This window comes from Arachis ipaensis, chromosome B03, assembly GCF_000816755.2.
Source record: "Arachis ipaensis cultivar K30076 chromosome B03, Araip1.1, whole genome shotgun sequence".
NCBI classification, from domain to species: Eukaryota; Viridiplantae; Streptophyta; class Magnoliopsida; order Fabales; family Fabaceae; genus Arachis; species Arachis ipaensis.
The window spans coordinates 44,970,646-44,981,731 of NC_029787.2; positions in this window are offsets into that span (position 1 = coordinate 44,970,646).

Below are 11,086 nucleotides of genomic sequence, written 5' to 3' on the forward strand. Positions count from 1 at the left end.
CAATTACAGATTTTCTATGATGGTATCACTCCGGCTTCGAGACTTTTTCTGGATAACTCTGCAGGAGGTTCTTTGCATATGAAAACCTCTGATGAGGCCTTGGATTTGATAGAGATGATGGCCAATAATCAGTACCTCTATTCTTCTGAGAGAACCGTGAAGAAAGGTGTCATGGAATTAGATGCCTCGGATGCTATTTTGGCTCAGAATAAAGCTATGTCCCAATAGATAGCCGCCATCACTCAACACTTGGGAGGTATGCAAGTCTCTTCTATTGCTACCCCAAACCCTTCTTTTGATATGAGTGGTGGGAGCAAACCCCTCCTGAGAAAGTTAATTACATGGGTAATTCTTCAAGACTGGCTATTAATGATCCTTTTCTCAAGACATACAATCTAGGATGCAGAAATTACCCAAATTTTGGCTGGAAAAATCAGAGTCAAAGGCAATCCAACTTCAACAACAATAACTTCCCTCAGAATAACCTTAACCATATATATCAATCTGATCAAGCACACAATCCATATCCGGTTCCTCAGAAACCTTCAGAATGGGAAGTGGCCTTAGCAGAACTCTTCAAGAACATAAATAGATTTATACAGGAAGCTAGAACTTCAATTAGGAACTTAGAGGTCCAAATGGGCCAGTTGAACAAGCAAGCCACTGAGAAGCCTAATCATATCCTCCCTAGTGACACAATTCTGAATCCGAATGAGGAATACAAAGCTATCAGTCTGAGGAGTGGCAAGGTGGTAGGTACGGAAGTCAAAGGTCAGAAGGAAAGCACCACAGAGACCCTAAAGGACACCAACCCCCTAGGGAACACACCCCTCAGCATACCTCCCCTCACTTCATTCAAGTTGAGGCTGTACCACCTAAGGTGAAGATTTTGGTCCCCGAATATAAGCCCAAAATTTCATACCCCAAAGACTCCAAAAGGCGACAAAGGATCAGCAATTTTCAAAGTTTTTGGATGTTTTCAAGAAGTTAGAAATAAACATTTCTTTTGTTGAGGCTCTGGAGTAAATGCCACTCTATGCCAAATTCATGAAGGAGCTCCTGACCAAAAAGAGGGATTGAAAGGAAAGTAAAACCGTGGTGCTTACTAAGGAATGTAGCACAATCATTCAGAAGAACCTCCCAAAAAAGATGAAAGATCTGGGGAGCTTTCTAATTTCTTGCACGATTGGAGATGTCACTATTCAGAGGGTGTTGTATGATCTTGGAGTAAGCATCAACCTCATGCCACTTTCATTAATGAGAAAGCTCCACATTGATGAGGTAAAATCCACTAGAATTTTTCTTCAACTTGCGGATCATTCTATTAAATTCCCTCTTGGAGTTATCTAGAATTTACTAGTGAAGGTGGAAACTTTCATTCTGCGAATTTTGTTATATTGGATATGGAAGAGGATATCAATGCATTTGTTATCTTAGGGATGCCTTTTCTTGCTACCGGAAGGGCTTTGATTGATGTTCATAAAGGTGACTTGACATTGAAGGTCAATGAGGAGGAAATTGTGCTTAATGTGCTTGAGGCCTTGCAACATCCCAGTGACCCTGAGAGATGTATGAAGATTGATTCAATTGAACCATTGGTTCAAGATATCTTGGAGGCACAGGAACTTGAATGTGTTTTGAAGCCCTCTTTAGAAGGAAACTCGAGTGATATTGATGACCCCACATCTTCTAAAGAGGTGCCAAACGTGCTTGAAGAGGAGAAGGGGCCACTCAAGCTTGAATTAAAGCCCTTGCCTCCCTCTCTCAAGTATGCTTTTCTGGGGGAGAAAGATTCATATCCGGTGATTATAAGCTCCTCTCTGAGCAAGAGTGAAGAGGATACATTGTTACTTGTTCTGAAGAAGCACAAAACGACCCTTGGTTGGACCATTGGTGACTTAAAAGGAATAAGCCCGACTATGTGTATGCACAAAATTTTTTTTGAGGAAGATTCTAAACCCGTTGTGCAACCTCATAAGTGACTTAATCTAACTATGAAAGAAGTGGTTCAAAAAGAGGTTATCAAGTTGTGGGAAGCCGGAATCATCTACCCTATTTTTGACAGTTCTTGGGTTAGTTCGGTGCAAGTGGTTCTCAAGAAGGGAGGAGTGACAGTGGTTGCAAATGAGAGAAATGAGCTGATTCCTACAAGAACTGTTATCAGTTGGTGGATGTGCATTGACAATCGGAGGATCAACACTGTTATTAGGAAGGACCACTTTCCCCTGTCCTTTATTGATCAAATGCTTGAGAGGTTAGCTTTTACTATTTTCTAGATGGCTATTCTGGATATAATCAGATTGCAGTGGACCTTCTAGACTAGGAAAAGACGACATTCGCTTGCCCTTTTGGAGTATTTGCTTACCGAAGGATGCCGTTTGATTTATGCAATGTGGTGTGCGAATTAGGATTTCGCATAGCTTAACCGGCAAGTGCATCGAGTCATCCAAGTAATTCCTCAGGTGAGTAAGGGTCGATCCCACGAGAATTATCGGACTGAGCAACAATGGCGATCCATTTGGACTTAGTTAGGTGAATCAAAAAGAGGTTTGGTGAGTTAAATCACATAAAACAGTAAACAAGCAAGTAAAGAAAGCAATTAAGAGTTTGGTGTAAAAATAGTATGAGAAAATAGTTAAGGCTTCGGAGATGTTTATCTTTCCGGAATAAAAATTCTTACCAACTATTTTAACAATGCATGATTCATTCCATGGCAAACTGTATATGACTAAAACCTATTCTCTTAGTGAATTAGTCTCCTCTGACCTTCATTAACCGCCACTCTCGTGGTCACTTAATTCTGATTACAGGGTTAAGTTCAAAAACTAGTTTATGGCCACAAAAAGCCTAATTACCCAAAGCTAACAGGATTATATGTCACATATCCCAATTAGTTTATGTAATTAGCAATTTAGGAGGAATTGTTTTTCAAGCTATTGTTCAAGCGAGATAACTCTCTCGAGAATCCCAAGAACTCATGTAGAATAAGGGTCATACTCTCGTTCCACCCAGATTCATAAGATTTAGAGTGAAAACAATCCTTGAAATTGAATCAGTACATTAATTAAAATAGAAAAATAATTGTCTTAATCCATAGAAATAAACAGAGCTATTAACTTTAACCAAAGGGTTTAGTTGCTCATGACTTACAGAGAAAATAGGGTTCTAAAAAGTGCGGAAGAGAGAAGATCCCAGCTACAAGAGATCTTTTCCCTTTTATACTAACCTAATTTAATTCAGAAATAAAATAAAATATTAAATCCTAAAACTAAAAGATATTGTTTGTAAAAAAATTATAAAAAGAAAATAAAACATAACTAACAAATGCTAAATCCACTTGAGAAGCCCAAAGAGGGGTGAATTCGGTCTGACTGCTGGCGTTAAACGCAATTTTAGGCATTTAACGCCCCAAAGGGGGGCAGGCTCGTGTATCCTTGAATCACTGGCATTTAGCGCCCAGGGGAGTTCTGGGAGCTTTTCTGTTTTTAGCTCCAAACTCTGCTAAACTGCTCCGAATTTCACCAGAAATAAAAAAAACACCAAAACAACTCAAAGTAGCATCCAAAAGAGATTTTTGCACTAAAATCAAATAAAACTAAATAAAATCCAACAAAAAATAACTAGAAAATGACCATGAAATGGGTACAAGATGCTCACGCATCATAATGCCCCAACAACTTTTAAAGGTGCATGCTTTCTATATTCTCTGACACGGTTGAAAAGTTTATTGAGATATTTATGGATGATTTTTCGGTGTTTGGAACTTCTTTTTATTCTTGCTTACACTGTCTATCCTTAGTCTTGAAATGATTCCAAGAGACACCTTGTTTTAAACTAGGAAAAATATCATTTTATGGTGACTGAAGGTATTGTTCTTGGATATTGGGTTTCAAGCAAAGAAATATAGGTGGATAGAGCAAAGGTGAAGGTAATTGAGAAATTTCCACCACCGGCTAATGTAAAGGCAATACGGAGTTTCTTAGGCCATACATATTTTTATAGGGGATTCATAAAAGATTTTTCAAAAATAGCTAGACCTCTGAGTAACCTTCTAATTGCGGATGTACTTTTTTATTTTGATGATAATTGTTTGCATGCCTTTGAAACTCTAAAAGCAAAGTTTGTCTCTGCACTCATCATAGCTCTTCCTAACTAGGAATTGCCATTTGAGTTAATGTGTGATGTTAGTGATCAAGCCATTGGAGCTGTCTTGGGACAGAGGCAAGACGAGCTTGTTCACGTTATTTACTATGCTAGTCGCATTTTAAATGACGCACAAAAGAATTATACAACCACCAAAAAGGAATTATTAGCTGTGGTATACACTTTTGCTAAGTTTAGGTCCTATCTCATTGGTTCAAAAGTTATTGTTTACACTGATCATACTACTTTGAAGTATCTTTTCACCAAACAGGATGCTAAGCCCAGGTTAATCAGATGGGTACTTCTTCTTCAGGAGTTTGATGTTAAGATTAGAGACAAGAGAGGTACAAAGAATTAAGTAGCTGACCACCTCTCCAGGATTGAACATGAAGAAGCTACAGTCAATCCCATCCCAGTGAATGAAGCCTTTCTTAATGAGCAGCTCTTTGCTATATTTAGAGCCCTGTGATTTGCAGATATTGTGAATTATAAGGCTAGCAGGATCATTCCCACAAACTTCATCAAGCAACAAGTTAAGAAGTTGTTTCATGATGCCAAGGATTTCTTATGGGAGGAACCTTGCTTGTTTAAGAGATGCTCAGTGTAAAATCCGCGAATTTATAAATAATTAATGAATAAACTAATTATTATTTAAAGAAATCAGAAAATTAAAGTTGAAAAATTAGAGGGGTAGAAATAATTAAAATACGAATTTTTACACTAATTTTAAAAAATTTGGCCCAAAATTAGACCGAACGGACCGAATCGGACGAACCGGGCCCGTATTGGGCCCAAGGCCCATGTATATAAACCCATGTTCAGCCCCATTTTCCCCATCAAACACAAACCACACGATGAATACAAGAAAGGAGAGCCAAGAATATGCAAACCCTTGGTTCCAAAATTCAATCTCACATAACTTTCGATCCAGAGCTCCGATTGACAAGCCGTCAATGGCCACGCATTTGTCTCGGAATCCTCTACAAAACCCACTAAACAATTTGGTAAGAAATATGAGTTTTTTCACCCAAATATTCTCATCTTAGTTTCGAAATTTGTTGAGCTTTCGTGTTGAGAATTTGTTGAATTTTGGTGTTTAGGAGCAAATTAGCTTTGTGGATTTGCTGGGTTCTATCTCTAGCTTCCGTTGGTAAGGTGAGAAATCTCTAACCCTTGTAAAATTATTAATATAGAATATGGAGTGTTGATTTAGTGATGTATATGTGATATTAGATTGAATTATATGTTATGGAGGTAAATTGATGAAATTGGTGGTCAATTGACAGTGTTAAAAGCTTGAGGTTTGACAATTGTTGCTGAATTTCAGTTTGAAAGAGGTTTGGAGCCTTGGGTATTTGTGGAATGGCGATAATTTGTGGTGTTCTGCGCATTAGGGAAGAATCGGCCAATGTATAGTTTCGGTTTCTCGTAATTAAAATATAATGTAACGTGAAAACTTAGGCTAGAAGACCATATGATAAGTAGTATGATATGGAAGACTGATGATTGGTGACTCGTTATTAGAATTTTTATGTTGGGTGGTTGGCTACTATGATGAATGATTGATGATGAGTGTGTTGAATGATGAAGTTAATGAGAATGTGTGATGATGATGATAATATTGAATTATGATGAAAAATGATTATGTGTGGTGGTTGGGTATTAAATTTGTATATATGAAATTGATAATGTGTAATGGAATGAATATGGAAGTTGAGATGATGGTTTGGTAAATTTTAGTGCTGTTTAGGAGTTTTGAATATTGGTATTGAGTAAAGAATTTGTAAAGATAGAGGTTTGGTTATTACTGAGAAAAACTGATTTTTTGACCAAACTTTGGCGAATCATAACTCGACTTTCGGACCCCAAAACCTTTCCAAACTTATTTTATATAAAAATTTGGTCTGTGAAATCTACGTCGTTCGAAGAACGGATGAAAAATAATTTTTAACAAAAAGTTTATACACGTCAGAAGTTTGGTGTGCGAAAGGCAAGTCTGCAATACGTAACAGCTTTTTGGCATTTTTGGGAGGCTTGCGTACGCAGTGGTACACGCGACGCGACCGTTTGGTACGGGCGTGCTCGCGTACGAGGGAGTATGTCACGTTCGCGAGTTGGAAAAAGTTTCACTTCTGCATATGCAGGACATGGTTCGTGTACACGGGGCCCTGTTTTTCAGAAAATTGAGTTTTCTGTTTTAAATGTGATTTTAAACCTCTAAACCTCTATTTTTACTCTCTAAGACCCTGAAACATAGTTCTAATCATAGGGAGAGGGGTAAGCTTAGAGAATGAGTTAACTTAATAAGAGAAGAAAAGTCTGGAGTAATGAATTGTGATCAAGGAAGTGCAAAAAGGATGGTTTGTGAGTGAATGTGATATGTGACCCTTGGATAGTAGGCAGTCGCATTGTCCACTTGCTTTGAGTATGATATGAGAAAGGAAAATTATGAAAAACTGAGTTAATTATAGAATTTTGAATGAGTATGATAAATGAGGATGATTGATGATGAAATGATTATGAATTATAATTAATAATTGACTTGAGATTGAATGAATTCTTGAATGAGATACCTGGGCAGTAGCAAGGATTGTGGTTTGTTCCGCTTTGCTCGAGGTTAGTGATTGAGATATCTGGGCAGTAGCAAGGATTGTGGTTCATTCTGCTTACTCTAGGTCAGTGACTGTGACGCCTGGGTAGTAACAGTAGTAGTGGATTATTCCACTTTCTCCAGGTCGAGCTTATAAACACCCGCTTGGATAGTAGCAGCAGTAGTAGTTATTCCACTTACTCTGGGTTGAGCGGATAGTAGCAAGGGGGTTGTGGCTCAGTCCCATTTGCTCCGCAATGGGTGTTTCTATCCACGATTAACTACCAGGACATGTCGGGTTGGCTATATAACCGACAAATGATATCATCAGCCATAGGACAGGCATACATCATATGCATTTGTCTGTTTGCTTTGGTTTCCAATCTTGGGTTTTTCTATTTGATATTCATGCTTAACTGCTATATATCCTATTTGTTGTATCTGTAAACTACCTGTGTTTTCCTTGTATGCATTGTTTGTCTGTGCAACTGAGAGGTCCCTTGTCTGGCGGAGGAGTGATGAGGGAAATTCCACTAGTGTTTCGGAGGATTGGAGGAAAGGCGATAACTTCGGGATTAAGTTATATTTGAGATAGAATCAAAGCATCTTTAGATACCTCACCCTATTTATGGTTTTAGATTTTATTTTTAAGTTTGAATCAAATGTCAGAAGTTCTAGGATCGCCTTCGGCTTTTCCAGGACATTTTATGTTAGTTATGTGGGCACTGTTACCTTGCTGAAACCTCTGGTTCTCACCCCATGCATATTTTGTGGTTTTCAGATGCAGGACATGAGGCACTTCACTGAGGCATTCAGAAAGTTTCTGAAGCGAAGGATTCTAGCTTTTTGGGGATTATATTTTGGTTTTTGATATATCTGTAGATACTTTATATCTCCATTGTATATATTATGTTTTATCCCTCTTAGAGGTTGATTTGGAGAAACAGGTTCTGTAAACAGCATTTTGGGATTCTCATGTATATATGTATATATGTTTATATGCTCTGTCTGGTTTTAACTTCACGAGCTAGGTTAGAAGCTTTATTATCTATATTTTGAAGCTCTCTTATATATATTCATGCTTAGTTTACTCTTACCTTGCTTTGGTTACATTAACGTTTACGTGAGTACTGTGCTTTTCGGTTTAACGCTTTTCTTTTAGCTATCCTTCAAGGATCCTCGAATATTATTTCTTTTCAAATATTATATGTATATATACTTTATTTTAGAGGTCATAATACCACACCACCTCTGTTTTACAACTTAAGCGTAAAGCTCTGTGTGGTAGGGTGTTACACTCAGCTGGACTCATCGTAGGTGCATTCCGGAAGAAGAAACAAGGGCCTTGCTTTGGCATTGTCATGGGTCTGAGTATAGTGGCCATTTTGGTGGAGAGAGGACTACAGCAAAAGTTCTCCAGTGCGGTTTCTATTGGCCTACGCTATTCAATTATGCCAGAGAATTTGTAGGGAACTGTGACCAGTGTCAGAGAGCTGGAAATTTTCCTAAGCACAATGAAATGCCACAGCAACTTATACTGGAGATTGTGTTATTTGACGTGTAGGGGATTAATTTCATGGGACCCTTTCCTCCCTCATACTCAAATAACTACATATTAGTAGCTGTGGACTATGTGCCCAAGTGGGTGGAGGCTGTATCTTTACCCACCAATGACACCAGAGTTGTGATGAGCTTCTTTCAGAGGTACATTTTCAACAGGTTTTGCGTCCCAAGGACATTGATCAGTGATGGGGAAGTCACTTCTGCAATAAACAGCTAGATTCCCTTCTTCAGAAGTATGGGTTCCGCTATAGGGTAGCTACCCTCTATCACCCTCAGACAAGTGGACAGGTGGAGGTCTCAAATCGAGAACTCAAACGGATTCTAGAAAAGAGCATTAGTGCTTCAAGAAAGGACTAGGCTAGGAAGATTGATGATGTTCTCTGAGCCTACCAGACAGCTTTCAAGACTCCTATCGGCATGTCCCCGGACCAGTTGGTCTATGACAAGGCCTGTCACTTGCCTGTAGAGCTAGAGCATAAAGCCTACCAGGCAACTAAGTTCCTGAACTTTGATGCCAAGGTTATTAATGAGAAAAGGCTCCTCCAACTCAATGAGCTTGATGAGTTTCAAAATACAGCTTATGAAAATGCCAAGCTCTACAAGGAAAATCTCAAGACCTAAGTTATTTCCCGGAAAGCTGAAATCTCGGTGGTCAGGATCGTTTCTAGTCACCAAGGTTTCTCCATATGGTCATATTGAAATCATGGATGAAAAGTCTGACCAAAGATTCACTGTCAATGGCCAGAGGTTGAAACACTACCTTGGCGGCGAGATTCCCCACCAAAAGACTGCTCCCTTGCTTACTTAGTAGGGGCGAACCGTCAAGCTAGTGACATTAAAGAATTGCTCATTAGGAGCAACCCAACACTTTTAGTATCCTTTAGTCATGTTTTCTTCTTGACATTTTTATTTATTTCATTTGTATAATTCACAGTTTTCCTTGTTTTTAACCATATTTGGGTAATGAATATTGTGTACCACAGGAGCAGGTGCTGTCGGAACGGAGCCGAGAGCCCCATGAAGGGGGAACTTGCTTCAGGTGGTTAGGCACTAAACGCTGGGACGTGGCATTTAGCGCTAGGGTGTACGCGAAAAAGGGGCAGAACCGCTGGCCCCCTGGCATTTAATGCCACTTTTGGGCATTTGACGGAAAGGGTGAAAAAAAATTTGGGACTGGCCCCTGGCGTTTAGCGCCACTTTTGGGCGTTTAGTCCCACTTCTGGGCGTCTAGCGCCAGGGTTGTACTCTAAAAAAAAGGGAATTGGCACTAAATGCTAGGGTTTCGGCGCTTAGCACTTAGAGTACATAAGTTTGTGAATCTAACGCGTGGCGGGCGTTTAGCGCCGAGTGCGCTGCACCTCACCCCTCCTCAAATTGAATTCAAATCTTTTCATCATTCCCCAAGATTCCCCCTACAAATACCTTCCCAACAATCTTCCCACCTATTATACCATTTACTTTCCCCATTATTCTCTCTCATTTCCTATAACCAACCACAAATCAAATTCAAATACTCCAACTACCACAATAACTCCCCATTCACTCCACCTATTCCTTCCTCCACTATAAATACCCTTCCTCCTCCTCCACTCTTTACCCAACATTGATCTTTTTTCTTCTTCATTATTCTCCCTCAAAATAACGTCACACCCTCTCTCCCTTTTATTTATTTTTTCCTTCTTTTGCACCACACTCCCTCCACTCCTTTATCTTCTACTTCTTCCATCTTCTTCTTCCTCTTCAATCGACACCCACTTCTCCCCATCTCTAACCCAACTGAGCTTTCTGTACCTGAGAGACCCCTCATATTGTGGAGTGTGATGAGGGTTGTTCCACCCAGTGATTAGGAGGTTTAAAGGAGCCAGAAGATGAAGAGTTAGGTTAGAAGCTAGAATCTCTTAGATAGATTACCAAACTTTCTGAGTTAGCATTAATTTTTAAGTTTAATCTAAGTGTCAGAATTCTAGGAATGCCTCTGGCTTTCCTGGAACCTTATATATTATCTATGTGGGCATTTTTACCATATTGAGAACCTCTGGTTCTCATTCCATACATATTCTACTGTTTTTCAGATGCAGGTCGAGAAGCACCTCACTGAGCATTCTGGAGACTCCTTGGAAGCAAAGGACTATTTTGGAACTTGGTGTTTTGTATTTTGTTTATGTATATATATGTAGATAGCTTCTCCGCCCTGTATATTTTGTGTTTTGTCCCTCTTAGAGGTTGACTTGGAGAAACAAGTGTTTACTTTGTTGTTTAAGTTAAATTTTTGGGTATATATATATATATATATTTATACTCTATCCCGCCTTAGTTTCGTAAGTCGAGTCTGGACCTTGATATTTGTATATTTTAGAACTCTGATCTTTATATATAGTTTATCCTTTCCATTCGATCTTGTTTATCCATTTTATGCTTATCCGGACGAGTGTGATGCGATTTTCTATTACGTTTTGTTTAGCTTCTACTACAAGCCTCCTAGATATAATTTCTTTCAACTATATTTATATATATCTTTTCTGTTTTAGAGGTCGTAATACCTCGCCACCTCTGCTTTACAACTTAAGTGTAAGGTTCTGTGTGGTAGGGTGTTACACTGAACTTAAAGAATAAAGATAATTTTCTTATCTTTTCATGAAGCTAAAAATTATTCAACTCTAATAAGTATGGAATTAGTTATGACTTTATCCTAAAATGTTGTTTATTGTCGGTAGGAATTCACTAAAATTAGTAATGTCATATTTCACAAATTTTAAATTAGATATATTAGTTTTTTAAGTATATTTTCTT